Below are 19,177 nucleotides of genomic sequence, written 5' to 3' on the forward strand. Positions count from 1 at the left end.
TGATGCTGAAGAGCCATTGTTAGACACAGTACATAAATGATTAAAAGATTAGATAAAGAACCCAATTTTGCACTCATACAGAGACAAGTGTTGGTAATGGATTCACTGTACTGACTGGCAGTTGTACGTGGGTTCAGAATTGGATCCACATAACCACTTATTAACTCAGTGTTGCCCAAAGTGTGGGGCATGCCCCCCTGCGGTACACAGGACTAGCTAGGAGAGGAACACAGGAGATATATAAATGAAATTGAGTAAGGTAGGCCTTTAACAATACATGCCTGAGTCAGGGAATAGGGGCATGCAATTGTTTTTATTTTCTTGATGGGGCGCTCAGTTTTCCAAATCCTTATCCCATGGATAGGACATACAGGTAGCACTGGATTTCTAGCTGCTGTACCATGAAGCAGTACAAAATAAATAAACAAACTTTTTATGTTGTATATTAAAGTTTCTGGTACTTCCTCCTCCCCACAAAAATTACATACACAGAATATGGACCTTTCAAACAACAGTAGTAGCAAGAAAAAATTCTGTTTTTCTTTTTTACTTACTTGGTGTTAACTTAACGATATGTGACATTGCTATCAGTGCAGTGCAATAAAAATGAAATGGTGCCCAATGTGCACAGACACTATAGAAATTTCAAATGACAAGAGCAACAACAAAAATTAGACTTTTTCTTTTCTTTCTTAAGCCCTTTGCATTAACTTAAGGATATGTGACTTTGCTATCCATGCACTGCAGTAAAAATGAAATTGGTGGCCAATGTGCCTAGACAGAGCCTTTAAATACAACAAAAATAAAATTATACTCCTTTGCATCATGTAAAGGATACATGATGTTAGGCACAAATTTCACTTCACTGCCACACTGAAATGTGCCAGCTGAGAACCTATATTTCTTGTCTCATCAAGAGTAACAAAAAATGTAATTATGGACATTTTTTTCATCTTTATTCTTTTTATAAACATTAAATATCAGGTTTTAAAACAGTTTTACATATATATTCGATTCATATTGTGTTTATACATTTTCCTAAATGAATTCATTTATGGTAACACATTTGTGTCTGATGTTACTCATATAAATAAAAATATACAGTCATTTTATGGGATAATAGGCAAACAGACATCTGCATGCAACATTTCCCTCATTAGATGTTATCATGTTAGCATATTTTATGACTTTGCTACAAAATACAATGTGCTGATCTGAAACCTTCTTTAATATAACTTATGTATGTTAACAACCTAAATGCTTTATTTGTGCTTGGAGAATTGTTTAATAAAGGATTAGTTAACATTGCTGTACCATGAGGCAATTTGACCTAGAGGAATAAACCTGAAAATATAGTGCTAAAGTAGTGATTCTCAGACTGTGATCAGTGAACTGCTGGTGGTCTACAGAGTACTTGCTGGTGACCAGGGAGTTGCTGGCTGGTCACATCAGGCTGGCACTTTCCTAATATTACTTTTCTATGTAAACATTTTCTGTAGTTGAGATCACATGGGATTCTGAGTGAGAAGGAAGGAGTCCACAAGTGAATCCCTCTTTAAGATGTCGTCTACACTATTAAACAAATATGAGAGACCCTGGTCTAGAAGAATGCACCCAGAATGGATAACTTTTAGTTTAACCCCCCTTCTGCCACTGCCATGTGACACTGGGCAAGACATTTAATCTTTCAGCCTCAATTTCCTCATCTATAACGTGGAGATAATGATACTATTTGTCTACCCCATAGTGATTTTATTTGGCATTAATGAATGTTTTGCAGCTTTTTGAAATTGTAAATAGTTAAGTGTAATTTTACAGTATAAATATAAACTATAACTATAGTTGTCATTATTAGAAAATATTCCTGAAAAGCAACAGTGTGTTGAGAGACCAGGTAGCCATTGGCAAAATCAGGTCAAGGATGCAACAACAAGAAAAGAAACAGGTGAATATAGATGATGCTGTGAAATACATCTGGCTTTATAGTATAGCCAATCAACCAATCAAGGAATTAGAAATGGTGCTAATCTGTAATAAGAAATCCCAGATAAATTGTGGCTGGAATACTGGCAAATCACTCTCCCAATGCATCGCTCATGCCAAACGATTGCACCGGAAACTACTAGGAACACGATCTACAGGTTGGTCAGTCTTCAGGAAGTGCCTGTTCAGAAAGTACTTAACTACATTATGAGCTATGATTCATAAAATGAAATATCCCTTCAAACCACCAGTGCTTTTACTTGTGATTGGTCAAATTGTTACACTATAAAGATCCAGCATTTGACAGATGCATACATAACTCAGAAGTTCCCCTTTTTTCTTTAATTTCTTAAATCCAGTAACAAAAAGGTTTTAATCAGAAAGTTACTCTTTTCGGAGAGAGTTCTGCAACAGCTTACTGAAGCCTTGCTGTTTGGATAAAAATTATTGGAAATCATAGCTACAGTCATTTAAATAATCTGATGAACAGCTATTAAGTTGCCCTGATGCTAGTCATTTTTAAATGGCTCTTGGTTTGATTCATGAACAATACATGAATAGCGCATGATTCATATGGCCAATTACTTAGTAAAAATGCAATTTTTATTAAGTGGGTATTCCAGAAAAGATATCAAACTGGGTGACATCTACTATATCTTGTAACGTTTCGGCATATCTTTTTAAAAATAGTTATGCCTTAAGGGTCAACTTTTCATAAACCAAAACTGGCAGAGGAGTTGGGATTTCCACAGAAAATCAAGGAGCCAACAGGAGCTGAAAGATATTATATAGATAATTGTAAAGATCTTGTTATGGAGCAAGTGCTTTTGAAGTTCTATAATGACATTTTGCTATGAGAACCTGTGAGATTTAACAGAAATCAGAGCTTGCTACTTCATCACACGATGCAGAATGTATAAATATTAGTCCTGCTGAGCAACAAATAGACTTAGTATTAATGAGGGAAAATAACGCATTGTCCTGCTTAAGTACACAGAACTGAGTGCACTGTACTGAGATGTGCAGTAAATTGTTATTAGTATATTGGCAGCAAGGCGGCATGATCCAAAGTAATGTGTGTGGAGCTGGGAGCCAAAAGCTCTTGAGTTCTGCTCCTGGATTGACTTGTTTTGTGACTTGGGTAGGTCATTTCCCTCTTTAACTCTCTCAGTTGTCCCATCTCTAAAATAGGGATAAGAATATGTTACTGCTTACCTCTTAAGGGTGTTGTGGTGATTGATTAGTTTTTAAGCCTCATTTGTCCAGACTATAAAATATAGTTTCCTACAGTCATAATGATCTGAATATGGTAATGGCAATGACAATTGCTTTACACTGCATAGCTATATTGTAAGTATGCCAAAATTTCGTATCCACAACAGGTATTAGAGTGATATTAAAACATGGGTGATACAAATATGGCTATTGTTAATTTTTGAAATACATAATATAGAGTAAGCAAATGTATATGTTCAGAATCCAAAGCATTGTTTCTGCTGTGGTATAAAAGAGGATGGATTATGCATTTCAGTGCCAATGTGCCTTAGATCTGCTTAAAGAAGAATTCTAAATTATGGTAAGTATTTAAACTGATAAGTAGAGATTTAAAATGGGCCACAATAGGATTAATGAATGAATATAAGGGTCTTATTCTAACATATAATTGGAAATAGGTAACATAAAAAGTAATGATACAATTGTTAAGTTGTGCTCAAACTACACCTCCTGTAGAATGGTAAGCAGTAAACTACAGTGTTTGAAGGGGCTTTTTTTGATGTCCGTAGTGATCTCCAGAAAACCCAGGCTTCAGTAGAATTCCAGATATTCAATTCAAGAGGTTGTCAAGTGAAAGTTCACCTACTTTTCCAGGATTTGTAAAAATCTTACATAAGTGTTTTTAATCACAAGGCTTCCTGCAATTTGTATTACAGTTCATCTACCAAAATAGTTCCAGTACAAGAACACAGTATGATTAACATACTAGATGAAATATACTTCTGGTATACTTTTAATTTTAGTATACTCATATCATACTCCATTTTGGAAAATGATGTTACTGTTATTGTTGAATTAAAAAGGCCCTTAATAAGTTCAATAAAGCATCAGGATACATAAAATATCTTACCAGATAATCCTCTTTGGAATCCACAGTTCAGCTATTAAGTATTCCTTCCACTAATCTCTGTAATCCTCAATTGATGTAGGTCAGTAAAACGGTGGCTAACCCTCATATGATAAAGCGAAGTCTAGATTTCACATTAATACTTTTTACATTTTTGATATATTTTCCTCTGCTGTTCTTTTACTTGATGGTATATCAATACTACAGTTCACAGCACCTGCTGGTAGACAAAGATGGAGGGCCTTACTTGTGCCAGCTAGGAATCAAGGTACATCAGTCACCTCAGGCATATTTAGAAACTATACTGTGAAAGTCAAGACTCAGATTGTCTGATTACTGAGAACACATTAGCTCACTAGTGTTTTCAGCCACTGTATTAGCAATCGGTGTTACATCTTTGCATAGAATGAAAGTTAATAATGCTGGGTTTATATTGTCCAAAATAATCACTGAGACAGTTTTTTCTTTTTGATTATAATTCATTTAAGGGGAAAATGTTACCGCATGCTTTGACAATGTTTTATGTGTCTTTGGCTGATAGAACACACAAAACATTTGACTAGACCCATTTATTTGAGCAGACATATTAAATAATACTTTACATGAGAACATGTATGTCATACATTTTGTAGTCTCTTAAAAATAGGATAAATCTGTGTATTTAAAATGCTCTTTGTTCAAAGCCATCTTTTTTTTTTCAAACAGTAATAAAAGAAACTGTGATTTGTGCTTCATGAACAATGCCAGCATCATCATTTTAATGTTATCCATATGGGCTTCTAATAATAGATAAGAGACTACACTTGTATTGTATGTCTTAGAGACATTTAAAACCTTGATAAGGAAAGGCTGATCTCGTTGGCCCCACAGTTAAAGGAAAGCAGACCCTAATTAAAACAATTCTGTTCTGAATTAACTACTTTGACATGTGCTAATTGACAGTTCCTGTGAAATGGTTCTAATTAAAGTCAATATGTCTTTTTCAATTAAAAGGAAATTAAGAATATACTAATATACATTAACAACTTAATCTGCCTTCAATATCCCATACATCAGTTGCTTTTTTCTCCTCTAATGTTATTGGAAAACCATCTGATATGCATCTTCTACTGTTTGGTTATGGTATCTTATTATTACTCCACAAGAACACAGACAGTGGTGAATATCCCCTAAAGCAAGAAGATAACCTGCATATACTTTAATTTGTGCAGTTCCTGAGCTCTTGGCTGATTAAGAGTAAACCCACCTTTCCATGGAAGAGTATAAGGACATATTTTAAAAGGGGATATTTTTACTAATTGCAAACTAGGGCAAGTGTTCTCAATTAGTCAATGAGCCAAAGCTTTTACTACAGGCCTTAGAGGTAATTAAAAACTGCTGGGGAGAAAAGAAGCTGGATTGTGTTTTTCATCATTTGGTCCAAGTAAAAGCAAGGGCTTGATCAGAGAAATATACAGCAGAACACATCTTTCTCATCTAGCTCTGTTTCACCAGGGAACCCATGGTGGAGTTCTCAGGTGGGAATGCTTTTCATTGTATAGATACAAGAGGAAAGCGTGATTGCTGGGTAGCCTAGGGCTTCCCTGTTATTGTCAGTGGGAATACAATATAGCTGTTTATAGCCACAAAATTAATTATTGAAAGGTACATTTAGCTTTATTCCTACTAATGCCAAGGGTTTACTGTTACTAACTTTACTGATTGGAAAAGCAATATTAATAATCTCACGCACCAATAGTGATGTGCAGAGCATCTACAACATATGCTGAACTATGGGGAAGATTTAACATTTGCTCAAGTGGACCATGATGTTGAAAATATTTTTGTTATTGGGAAAAAATTAAATACTTTTGGAGGATTAATGGGGGGGGGGGTGTTAAAAGATGCCTAGACACTGGTTAACAACTCTCTCATATACACTGTTCAGAACATGATCTTAGTTCTGTTATACATCTCTGATCTTAAGAAAATTATAATTCAACCATGAGCATTTACTGTTAAATTTATCGTATAAGGAACTACTATCTAGCCATATTTCACCCAAAACTTGAGTTGGCTGTGGCTTTTTTAAAAAGTATTTATAACTCAGACGTAACTTGAATCTTTAAAAAGAAAAAACATCTGGTAAGTCATGTACAGTCACCTGTGGTATTTTGAAAACATATTAAATAGCAGAAATTTTGATTTTGTAAAATAGCTTCAGAAACTCTTCAAAGTGCTCTTTGAGAGATTTATTCCTTACAATCTGTTGATTAAATCTAAATTTAAGCAAGTAACAATTAAAGGTTTTAAATATTTCATACAACTGAAATAAACAGAATTTACCAAATTGCATATTATTCACCCAGTCCTAGTACAGGGCAAAATTTTCAAAACTGGTCTCTAAACTTGTATCTACAAAATGCAATGGGCAAAACTTGTCATTTTTGTCTACAAATAAAGGTCAGTTTGACATGCAGTTACTTGATCTGTGTATGAAAATTTTAAAACTTTGTTCCAAAACATCTAATATGATCAAATCATTAGCTAGAACAGCTCCACTTTATGAATATTAAAGTTGCAAAGTTGGGCTGGCCCAGCATCTGTATGCCACTCACTGCTATGCAGAAGACTTGGCATCTTGCTTTTCAGGCCATCAGAGACTAGAAATTCTATCTTGTCAACACTCTCGGCCTTTGGGGTGGGGTTGGCCCAGACTCCAAACTTTCTGGCCAGTTATGAGTTTAATTAATGAACTTCAGAGATATTCTTATCCAACTCTTCTTACCTAGATTGCTTGTAGTTCATCCAGGACTCTAAAGGGAAGGTTAAAGGGGAAGGAAATTGAGTATTTCTCCAAGTTAAAATAAAGAAAATTTAATTACTAATGCCCAGATCCTAAAAGGTATTGAGGTGCCTAATTCATTGAAATCAGTAGGAGTTAGGTGCCTAAATCCTTTGAAGATCTGGGCCTGAGTTTATTGTGCCACTCTTCCAAGGAGTTCAGTGGGATTGCTTCTGTGATTAAATATTATTCAACCAAACAGTGGCACAACCAGGTCCTATTGCTAATCTAATAATAAAATTACAACATAAACTCGGAAAATTCAAAGAGAGAACACTATTACCTTACATTTTGAAAGCTTTGCACAACATGCTTGCTTCCTTGAAACAAAATTTCTCTGTATTTGATCCCATCAAATCTCACATTCCAGCACAGGGCCAATACATTGATGGGACACTTTTAAGGAACACCTACATGAGCATGAAGGTGTGTTAGTGAACCAATACATAGAGCATTTTCCCGTCTGCATTCTTTTCTAGCCATGATCCCAGCATGGTTAGAGTAATCATAGAAATGTAGAACTGAAAGGGACCTCAGTAGATCATCTAGTCCAGTCCCCTGCACTGAGGCAGCACTAAGTATTATCTAGACCAGTGGTTCTCAAACTACAGTGAACCGCGGCCAGTGGGAGCTGCGATCGGCCAAACCTGCTGACACAGCAGGTAAACAAACTGGCCCGGCCCGCCAGGGGCTTTCCCTGAACAAGCGGTGGCCCTAGTTTGAGAACCACTGATCTATACCATCCCTGACAGGTGTTTGTCTAACTTGTCCTTAAAAAAACTCCACTGATGGATATTCCACAACCTCCCTAGGTAATTTGTTCCAGTACTTAACTACCCTTCTAATTAGGAAGTTTTCCTAATCTCTAAACTAAATCTCCCTTGCCTGCAATTTAAGACCATTACTTCTTGTCCTGCCCTGGATAAGGAAAAAATTATCATCCTCCTCTTTATAACAACCATTTATGTAATTAAAGACTGTTATCATGTTTCCCCTCAGTCTTCTCTTCTCCAGACTAAACAAACCCAACTTTATTTCAATCTTCCCTCATAGTCATGTTTTCTAGACCTTTAATCATTTTTGTTGCCTCCTCTGGACTTTCTCCAATTTGTCCACACCTTTCCTAAAGTGTGGTGCCCAGACCTGGACACAGTATTCCAGTGGAGGCATTATCAGTGCTGAACAGAGTGGAAGGATTATATCTCATGTCTTGTTTACACCATTCCTGCTAATACATCCCAGAATTATGTATGGGTTTTTTTTTTTGCAACAGTATTACTTTATTGACTCATAGACGATTTTAATGCACAAACTATAAATCTAACTCAATCAATAAAATCTCTGGGATGAGACACAGGTCCAACTCCTGACTGCTTGTGCCCATTAAAAATTACATGGTACTTCTAACAAGAGAAATACTAATATCAAAGTCCAAATAGAAGCCCCAATCCTGTGGACATTTATCCACAGACTTAATTTGAAGTGGGACTACATGCAATATTCAAGAATGTGGTAAGTGTTTGCAGGATCAGGCCTGTTACCTTCTGCCTACCTAAAATGCATCTTGTTGATTCAATTGGATGTGTTATTCTTCACTTCTTGTCCTAAACATATGTGTTGTGCTCCCACACACCTTTTTCTAGTTCTTTTTTTATTATTATTTCTGTCCGACCCCCCCTTTTTTTCCAAGTGGCAGCAGTGAGAAATGGGAATACGCATAACCAAATCTTAGTTAGTTATACATCCTTAGTGTATAATTTTTAGGATGCTATGGGATTCTCTGGGATAAAAGGAACTATATAAATGTAATTTTTTTGTGTGTGCGACTAAATCTTCACTGCTACTCTTGGGAAATGTCTTTCACCCTCCTACATTTGGTCAGATTATTTCATGTTTTTTAAAAAGGGGGAAATCATTTATGAAACAAAATAACTGAAGCTCTGCTTCTGCAAACACTTATGAATGCATTTAACTAGAAGTACAGAAGTAGGTGCACTAACTTCAGTAAAACTATTGTGTCCATGTTTGCAGGATTGGAGCCAGGATAACACATTCCCTACATATGGAATCCTATTTTCCTCATGTAAAAATTTAACCTGGATTCAGTCCTACAAACACTTGCATAATCTTTACTCATGCAAGTAATCCTATATAATCAATGGGACTATTGAATGTGTAAGGGCTGTTCACGTATGTAAGATTTGCAGGATTGGGCTTTGTATCATTGTCTTACCGTTATATCGACAGTTGCAAAATCTTGAAGCAATATATAACTAAATGATTAAAGATCTGGGTATTGGGGAAAGTAATAAAATTTTTAATTACCTTTTTATGCGTGAATAGCCAGTTGTTTTTCAGTGTATTCTGACAAAGCAGCCCTGAAAATTAGTAAACATAAAGTGAGACCAAAAGAAATAAAACACAACTTCCAGATCCTATGAAACTTCCAGATTTCAGCTATCTTTGTCTTTTTATATAAATAATAGTGAAGCACTCTTTCTGTTTATGTCCTGCCTAGTTAAAGCAGAGTTGTTTGTGTGGGGAAGAAACTGCTGTGTTCCTGACGAAAGCCAAGCACACCCAATAAATTCTCAAGTCCAAGGAAACTTTATCTTGGCAACAGGTCTGTTCAAAAAATCAGCATGTGGGACATAGTATGCCCAGGTCCATGCAAGACCCCCTCCGAGTAAGTCCTGTTTCTGGTCGAGTATCTGTCCAGCTTTTCCCTCCCTCCCCCCATACCACTAACTGTACATAGTCGAATTCTCCTAGCCTTGAATGCTGTGAAATAGCAAGGCATCATCTATTAATACATACCTTACGAAAACTTTGTTTTCACTGCTTAAAACAGAACAGATAAACAAATGTTGAAAATATTTTTATGAACTGACAAACAAAGTAATATGGGTTATTCTTATGCTAGTTGGCAAAACTAACAAGATATTATTTGACTCCTTAATTTACATGCCAGGCCCCATGTCTTTTCAACTGTTGTGAACTGAATATATTTACTTTATATCTCAGATCACCTGATTATGACCACTGTTTGTTTATTTTGTACATTCCTTGGTCAGTGGTGGTATTAATTTTTTAAATTATTAAATAGAAGTATTATTTCATTAAAGTCCTCCCCTTATCAGGGAAAAGGAAGTAAATGCACTTTTAAACTGACTAATCTTTGTATTTCTATGTCAATCTTGTATCGTTGGGCAACAGAAGAAATAGCTAAGGTTATGTAACATTTCCAGTCTAACCTCTTGTATTCGATAGTTCAGACCTTTCTGAAACTTTCACATCTTCAGACAAACTTTTCCAGGCTTGGTCTCTGTTCTCTGGCCAAAAGAGAGAGAGAGAGTTATGATGGTGTTTATTGGTTGGATGTTGTTTTAAGTTTGAACGAGAACAGTGTTTAGCTCACAAAGTGCATGCTACGGAAGGCTGTGCTGGATGTATGTATGCTGACTAACCTCGCTGCCTAGTGAAAAGTGTACTGAAGTTGTACCTGGAGTGAGGCAAAGAATTTGGACGTTCTCTTGATTAGTCCATGTGGACTTATTCTATGCAAAGAGGTTAGGATGGCTTCTTCACTCTTTGTAAGACGAGAAAGAGGAAGTTCTGGAATGGTGAACTTCAGGAGTTCTACAGCTACTCAGATTCACAAGGAAAGAGCATTTTTCCTATAGGCCCTCCTAGTTTTATGAGACCAGTCATTCCAGTAATAGCTAGAGAATTGGTTCTGAATTACAGAATTTACATGACCTACTGCCAACTTATCAAAGCTACAGAGCTTTCAAGTCTTGTCCTTCTTTGTTTCTCTTTTCCATGTAAAAAGAAATACTTCATGCAACAGACTGTTAATGAGCCTGTGAGATTGTATGTTTACATTGTTAAACATCAGAAATTAAAAAGTTAGGATTGAATATGCAGCTTTAACTCAGGCCCTTTTTGGCTTCTGTTTTGTAATATACTCTTTAATTACATGAGCACATACTATATCAATATATGATATAGTTTTATCAGTCTAAGCCCCAACCCTGCAAATTACAATGCCTGGCTTTGGCACCTGCATGGAGCCCTGCTGACTGCAATGGGGCTATGAAAAGGCATAACAATCCTTTTGCTTGTTGTAAATTTCAGGATCAAGGCCTTTGATGCACATGTATAATATCTTGTTCTTTGTATTACCCTGTACCTCTGAAACTTATAAGAAAGGTACACATTAAACAGTGCTTATACTTCATGCCACAGATAGAAGTATAAAAGTATATAGTAACAGTGAAAAGATGTTAACGTGTATAAGCTACCTAAAGTTTGTAGGTAGCTTAGCTTCGTAGTTAAATGCCTGATCTACAGAGCTGCAGCTAATTAATGTTCTGCTGTGCATGATTGTGCAGCTAAATTAGCTTCTTAGACTATGTACACACTACATCTTAAGTGAGTATAAATATATCACTCAGGGGTGTGAATAAGCCACCCCCAAGCAATGTAAGTTACACCGACCCAAGCACCAATGTGGACAGCGCTATGTCAGCAGGAGAGCTTCTCCCGCCAATATAGCTACTGCCTCTCATGGAGACTGAAGTATTTAAATTGACCGGAGAGCTCTCTCCCATTGGCTTAGAGATTGTCTGCACTAGCAGGGCTATGGTGCCGCAGCTCATCAGAGTAAACTCTGTAGTGCAGCCATAGCCTTAGTCAACTTCCTTCTTCTTGAATTAAACCTAAGGAAGGCTGTGCTGCTGGTTGAAAAGGAACACATAGAGCATGTGACTGCTGACTTAGGGCTCGATCCAATCCCCAAAGGAGTCTAAGGGCATCTTTCCATTTGATTTCAGCAAGGCATGGATCAGACCCAGTGCTTAATTTGTAATGAAAGAGGTGCTGGGGCTCAAGCAATTTTTTTTTACTTTCTTAACTGATGCAGCAATCCCAGAGGAGCTGGGGCTATGAACTGCCAAGACGTGGCAATTCCTGGCACAAATTAAGCACTGATCAGGCCCCAGATTATTGAAACACATAACCTGGAAAGAAGGGAACAAATCATCCAATGTCTACGGCCAAATTTTTCAAATATCGGTGTCTAAAATTTCAACTATTGGTGTCTAACTTTACACCTAAACTTAGGCACCTAAATAAGTGACCAGATTTTCAGGGGGTATTGAGCTCTCACAAATCCTAATGAAATCAGCTGTAACTGTGGATGCTCAGCACTTCTGAAAATAAGACTACTTTTAATGTGCTTAAATTTAGACAACTAAGTTCAAAAATTTTGACACGCACATCAATAAAGATGTACTGGCAATGTACACAGGAATGCAAAGGAAGATTCCCACCCAGAATGGGTGCACTTAAAAAGTTCATTCCATTTCTATAGGCATTATTGATTCTCATGTATTCCCCGTTTCAAGTATAGTGAATACTGCTGCGACCAGTAATGTCTCTGAAGTCCAACTACTGTATGCACTTAGGACAGTAGGAGAAATACTGTGTGATACTACATTAGAGAGACAAGGTGGGTGAGATAATATCTTTTAATGGACCAACTTCTGTTGGTGGATGATTCAAGCTGCACATAGCTCTTTTTCACATCTGGAAAAAGCAAAGTATCACAGCTAAATACAAGGTGGGACTGTTAAGAACGAGGGATTCAAACGTTGCAGGAGACCAGTTAATGTGAGATGAACAATTAATACTTCTGCAGTCATAGGACAAAGAGGATTAGTAGGTTAAAAACTGTTGTAATGAGGCATAAAACCAACATCTCTGAGCCCAGGATTTTTGTTATCTAGCAGAGTTATGAATCTAATTTTCCCATGTTTGTCTTTTGAAGGTGTTGTGCAGGTTTCCTTTGAAGATGTGGCCTGAGAAATCTGATTTGGAGTGATTTATGATTTGTGAAAAGTGTTTGCCCACGGGTGGTAGGCTGTCTTTGTCTTCTATTGTTTGTCTGTGTGAGCTCATTCGAAAGCACAGTGTTTGTCTGGTTTCACCCATATAGTTTTGTGTGTTTCTTGCAGATAGTTATCTGTAGAGTTTCATTGCTGAAGCTGATAGTGGTGTCCAAAAAAATTGATGCTGCTGTGGGAATGTTCTAGAGACAGTTTTATGGGTGGGTGGTGGGTGTTGAAGTTGTGGTGGAAATCTATGAGGGAATTTAAGTTGACTGTCTAGGGCATGAAAATATCATTGATGTATCCCAGGTGTATCATTGGTTTTGTGGTGCATTTTTCCATAAATTCTTCCTCATAGTGACCCATAAAGAGGTTGGCATATGGGGGAGCCATCCTAGTAGCCATGGCTAGAACACAGTGTTTGCTGTTAAATGTAATGTTATTATGGGTGAGGATGAAATGGATGAGTTTTTGGCAATGTGTTTGGGGTGGATATCTGAGTATTGCTTAACAACTATGTAAAAGAAGCAATGAGAGATAAAAAGGCATCTTTTAAAAGGTGGAAGTCAAATCCTAGTGAGGTAAATAGAAAGGAATATAAACACTGCCAAATTAAGTGTAAAAATGTAATAAGAAAAGCCAAAAAGGAGTTTGAAGAACAGCTAGCCAAAAACTCAAAAGGTAATAACACAATGTTTTTTTAAGTACATCAGAAAAAGGAAGCCTGCTAAACAACCAATGGGGCCCCTGGACAATCGAGATACAAAAGGAGCACTTAAAGACGATAGAGTCATCACAGAGAAACTAAATGAATTCTTTGCTCCGGTCTTCACGGCTGAGGATGTTAGGGAGATTCCCAAATCTGAGCCGTCTTTTGTAGGTGACAAATCTGAGGAATTGTCACAGATTGCAGTGTCACTAGAGGAGGTTTTGGAATTAATTGAGAAACTTAACAGTAACAAGTCACCAGGACCAGATGACATTCACCCAAGAGTTTTGAAAGAACTCAAATGTGAAAATGCAGAACTATTAACTATGGTTTGTAACCTGTCCTTTAAATCAGCTACTGTACCCAATGACTGGAAGATAGCTAATGTAACGCCAATATTTAAGAAGGGCTCTAGAGATGATCATGGCAATTACAGACCGGTAAGTCTAACGTCTGTACCGGGCAAATTAATTGAAACAATAGTAAAGAATAAATTTGTCAGACACATAGAAGAACATAAATTATTGTGCAAAAGTCAGCATGGGTTCTGTAAAGGGAGATCATGTCTTAATCTATTAGAGTTCTTTGAAGGGGTTAACAAACATGTGGACAAGGGGGTCCAGTGAACATAGTGTACTTAGATTTCCACAAAGCCTTTGACAAGGTCCTTCGCCAAAGGCTCTTAATTTGTCATGGGATCAGAGAGAAGATCCTTTCATGGATTGAGAACTGATTAAAAGAAAAGGAACAAAGGGTAGGAATAAATGGTAAATTTTCAGAATGGAAAGGGGTAACTAGTGGTGTTCCCCAAGGGTCAGTCCTGGGACCAATCCTATTCAACTTATTCATAAATGATCTGGAGAAAGGGGTTAACAGTGAGGTGGCATAGTTTGCAGATGATACTAAACTGCTCAAGATAGGTAAGACCAAAGCAGACTGTGAAGAACTTCAAAAAGATCTCACAAAACTAAGTGATTGATTGGGCAACAAAATGGCAAATTTAATGTGGATAAATGTAAAGTAATGCACATTGGAAAAAATAACCCCAGCAAAACATACAATATGATGGGGGCTAATTTAGCTACAACTAATCAGGAGAAAGATCTTGGAGTCATCGTGGATAGTTCTCTGAAGATGTCCACGCAGTGTGCAGCAGCAGTCAAAAAAGCAAACAGGATGTTAGGAATCGTTAAAAAAGGGATAGAGAGATAAGACAGAGAATATCTTATTGCCCTTATATAAATCCATGGTACGCCCACATCTTGAATACTGCGTACAGATGTGGTCCCCCTCATCTCAAAAAAGATATACTGGCATTAGAAAAGGTTCAGAAAAGGGCAACTAAAATGATTAGGGGTTTGGAATGGGTCCCATATGAGGAGAGATTAAAGAGGCTAGGACTTTTTATCTTGGAAAAGAGGAGACTAGAGGGGATATGGTAGAGGTATATAAAATCATGAATGGTGTGGAGAAAGTGAATAAGGAAACGTTATTTACTTATTCCTATAATATAAGAACTAGGGGCCACGAAATGAAATTAATGGGTAGCAGGTTTAAAACAAATAAAAGGAAGTTCTTCTTCACTCAGCACCCAGTCAAACTGTGGATCTCCTTGCCTGAGGAGGTTGTGAAGGCTAGGACTATAACAGGGTTTAAACGAGAACTGTATAAATTCATGGAGGTTTAGTCCATTAGTGGCTATTAGCCAAAATGGGTAAGGAATGGTGTCCCTAGCCTCTGTTTGTCAGAGGGTGGAGATGGATGGCAGGAGAGAGATCACTTGATCATTACCTGTTAGGTTCACTCCCTTTGGGGCACCTGGCATTGGTCACAGTCGGTAGACAGGATATTGGGCTGGATGGACCTTTGGTCTGACCCAGTATAGCCATTCTTATGTTCTTATACCCATTGCCTGTAGATATTTGAGGCAAGTGCAGGCTACAGAAATACGCACACAGGATATAGCATTCTTAGATGGAAGAATACTACATAGCCATGCAACTAAAAACTAATATATCCCCAAGAAGGGCAGGTTTAAGGTTGTACATTTAACTTTAAGCTTGTCAATTACTACCTTTTGTTGCTTAACCTTGCAGCTATGGCCTTGCAAATGTTCCACACAAGAGGACCTTTGTACCATCCCTGTGTCCCACTGAAGTCAGTTGGACATCTGTGCCCATTCACAGGTGTACCAGATAGATTGCAAGACTGGGCCTTAGTGTTCTCTTAACAAAGGACCTTATTCTCACTGGTGTTGAAATCAGTGGGACTACTGGTGTGAGTACCCTCTCATTAATGAGAATAAAGGATTTGTCATCTGGCCTATAGTGTGTTGTGTGGAATGTATATATCCATACTCAAATGCAGAGTCTGATTAATAGAAAATAGGCACAATTCATGCAGAGTTCTCATGTACTTGTTCAAAAAGCAAAATGTTCTTCTTCAGCCTATAGCATATGTGTATGTGTATATATATATAGAGAGAGATATTATATCTCGTTTGTGCATGCATGCAATAAATGGTGCCAATTTTCTGAGAATAAATCTCTAAAAGGAAAAATTACATTGTAAAATGTCTTACGCCATTTTCTGAAATGTAGGAGGAGCCTGACTTTGAAATATAGCACTAATTGAATAAGTGGGCTGTTTAAAATTCATTTCAGTTCATTTTCTTTTTTTCCAGTAAATGTATTCAATGGAATTCTTACAATTCACTGGGACAGAAAGTCTTCCAAGATTCCTCTGTGGTTAGAGGGAGAATTCTAAAAGGCTGTGTTTTAAGAATCAGTGATGTAGGCTGTTTATATTTATAATCAGTGATGTAGGCTGGTTATATTTTAAAGTATGCTGCGTGCAGTGTGTGTGTCAGGAATGCTGAAGCAGGAAATGGCTTGGATTGCAGCTGAGACACTATGTTGTGTTTAAGTTTGTGTGTGAAAGGTGAGCCCTCCCAGCCCTTTCATCACCATGACTGTGATTAAAACATTGCCGGCCTGGAACTAAGTGTAAGGTGTGCATTCCATTCAACCAGCTGCCAGTCTTTCAGTTAGCTGGTTTGCAGGTTGTGAGAGAAGACATGTTCCTGTTTTCAGCACATGGGCAAAAGATCGTGCTCTAGTGAACTAAACTGTATAGAAAATTGAGCCTTTTCTCTGTTTTATGCTATAGCTTCCTCTATACATCTGTTCATACTGTACAAGTGACAACAAGAAGATCTTTTTCTACTACTTTGCTTGCACACATTTGTGTATGTTTAAGAAAAGAAAAAGGCCTACTGCAAAGCATTACTTATATATTTGAATCATGCACAAACGTACGTAGCACACACGCCAAAAAGAGACAACTTATTTTCACCTGTGATTCATGAGATGTGAAAGCTACACAGAAAACATCTGCAGTTTTAAAGAATCTCCTGCACTGCAAGCAGGGGTAGATGCAAAATCTTTTAAAAGGTCCTGAAGAAGCAGCAGCCACAGGTGGATAGGGGAGTTATCAAATAAATGACGGTCTTGTAGGTAAAGAACCCATAAAGCAAACGTATGAACCAATGCTTGAATTAGTACAGTCTGAATTATACTGGATTAAGAAAATATCCAGGAACAAATAAAAATCAGCATTTTTAATTTACCAGTTCTGTGTTGTCCAGAATTCTGTACCTTCTGCTATTTTATTTGTATGCTATTTTAAATACACTGAATTGGCAAACAGTCAAAGTTTGTCCTGAACAGGGATGGTGTTAAAAAGAGAAAAAGTAAGGGGCACTGGAAAGCCTCATGAAATAAAGGTTCTGGAATTATACCACATAAGCTGAGGGAGCAAGCAGGAAGGTTTCAGTTTTAACTCTAGAAGATGACTGTAGAATTGTTATTACAGTGAGTTCCTTTGAGTCTCCTCTGGGTTTCTTTTCACAACCATAAGAGGAAGAGAGAGAGATAACCAGCAGGAAATGGACAGTCACTGCTATGTCAAATAGTACTGGAATTCACGATCACATCTGGCTAGTCAAACATGAATGGTGTCGCCCTTACTCTTATGATTTTGAGGAATTTTAATTGTTGCTGTGACTGAACAAGATGGCTGTATAGTAAGAATAAGATGTGTGCTTATTCTGATGTTTATGCATCTTTGCAGCCTTCCTATGTTTACCAAAGTGGAAGAGTTATTTTAAGGAGCCAGTGAAAATAATTCTCCTTCCAGAACTCTACCACTGTACTCTGACCCTAAATGTAATAGTTTCAAAATACAAAAAACTCTCCGGAAGTCTCCATACACAATCACCTTTTTTATCAGGGTTACTGGTTTAAATACCTTATATTTTTCTGGTGCTGCCTTATGTCTTGCTCTATGAGAATACTTGCTATCCTCACCCAGAAGATATAATGGTAATTTAACTTAAAAGAATAATTAATTCAATCAAGAATGTAACTAATTTTTTTCAAAGCTATAAATTATAAAGTCACTTCCTCATTAGGGTCACCTTGGCATTTGCTTTTTCCACCAGGCTTGTTGTTAAGGATTTTACATGTGGAATGAATGCAGAAAGGCAAATGATCCGCAATACAGCTCAGAGATGAGCATTTTACCCTAAATTTCCTAGCATTGCCTGTTGGAGTGATTGATTAGTCTTTGTAACGTGATAGACTTTCTAGTCAAGACCAACCTTGCTTGTATAGCAAATATAGTTGAGCACTTACCTTTTCATATGCCTTTTGTGACCATATTGATTTGAGACATTCATGACCTTTGCTGCCTTGCACAAAGAACACCAAGACCAAATTAACAAATTCCTCCTGAGGTAAATTCATTTTGCACATTGGGGGTGAAATCTTGGCTCTGTTCAAATTCAAAGGAGTTTTGCCATTGACTTTAACAGGGCCAGGATTTCACCTTTGGTGGCTTGACTTTTTGTGGATTCTTCCACTGCACCATAGTATCTTCTTAAAGAGTGGGAAAGGGTTAACCTAAGACACAAGATTCCCCCCAAAACTCATGTATATGTTGTAGAAAGTGGCTCTGTAACTTCTTTTTAAAGTATATTGATCTTTGATAACATCCTAGTGACTCCAAAGATACTAGAAAGCATTGTTATGCATTGATACTGCTTTTGGGGCCAATCTGGCTTTCCTAGCATGCCCAAAATTCTTCAAAAGGATTTCAGGGGGCTTTAAGGAATACAGGATCAAGCTTTTACATGCAGCCTATAAAGGCTTCTCAGGTGTTATCATCAATGTAGTACCATTATAATCTCTTGAGGATTTTCAGTATTGTCTCTACGGAGACACTTAGATACTACAATGACAGGTGTCATTATAGGAATCTAAGGAGATGGATTATATTACAAGGACTTTGCTTGCTCACAAGAAATATCATGGAAAGTACCTAACTACACAAAATATGGCACCACGGGATAACTTTTCAACCTCTGGCCTCCATTTGTGCATCTACAAAATTGTCATTACACATACATGGACTCACATTTTATGGATACAAATACCTGCACATGAACTTGAACCTTTCTAACACTGCATACAAGCAGGTAGGAGCATTTTCAAAAGTGTGCATTTGAATTGCACCTATAACATACAGGTGCACGTATGTTCCCTCACAATTTTTGCATTTGCACAGCAAGAGAACATGCACAGCTGGAA

The 19,177-nt window shown here is 37.2% G+C and overlaps 1 long non-coding RNA gene across 8 annotated transcripts in view; it reads right to left on the reverse strand.

Annotated features, from left to right (window-relative positions):
* Positions 1-986: 986 nt before the first annotated feature.
* LOC140911441 (uncharacterized) overlaps positions 987-19,177 on the reverse strand; it is a 66,388-nt gene continuing 48,197 nt past the window's right edge. For 3 of the 8 annotated variants that reach the window (XR_012158957.1, XR_012158955.1, XR_012158956.1), the window contains 4 exons: positions 10,184-10,261; positions 9,255-9,307; positions 6,873-6,900; positions 987-4,325 (listed from right to left, as the gene is read on the reverse strand). This is a non-coding gene — a long non-coding RNA (uncharacterized lncRNA). Of the gene's footprint in view, positions 4,326-6,702; positions 6,901-9,254; positions 9,308-10,183; positions 10,262-19,177 lie in introns of all 8 variants that reach the window. The other 5 variants (XR_012158960.1, XR_012158958.1, XR_012158961.1 and 2 more) reach the window with 5 other exon arrangements.

Source organism: Lepidochelys kempii, chromosome 5 (genome assembly GCF_965140265.1).
Source record: "Lepidochelys kempii isolate rLepKem1 chromosome 5, rLepKem1.hap2, whole genome shotgun sequence".
In the NCBI taxonomy this organism is placed as follows: domain Eukaryota; kingdom Metazoa; phylum Chordata; order Testudines; family Cheloniidae; genus Lepidochelys; species Lepidochelys kempii.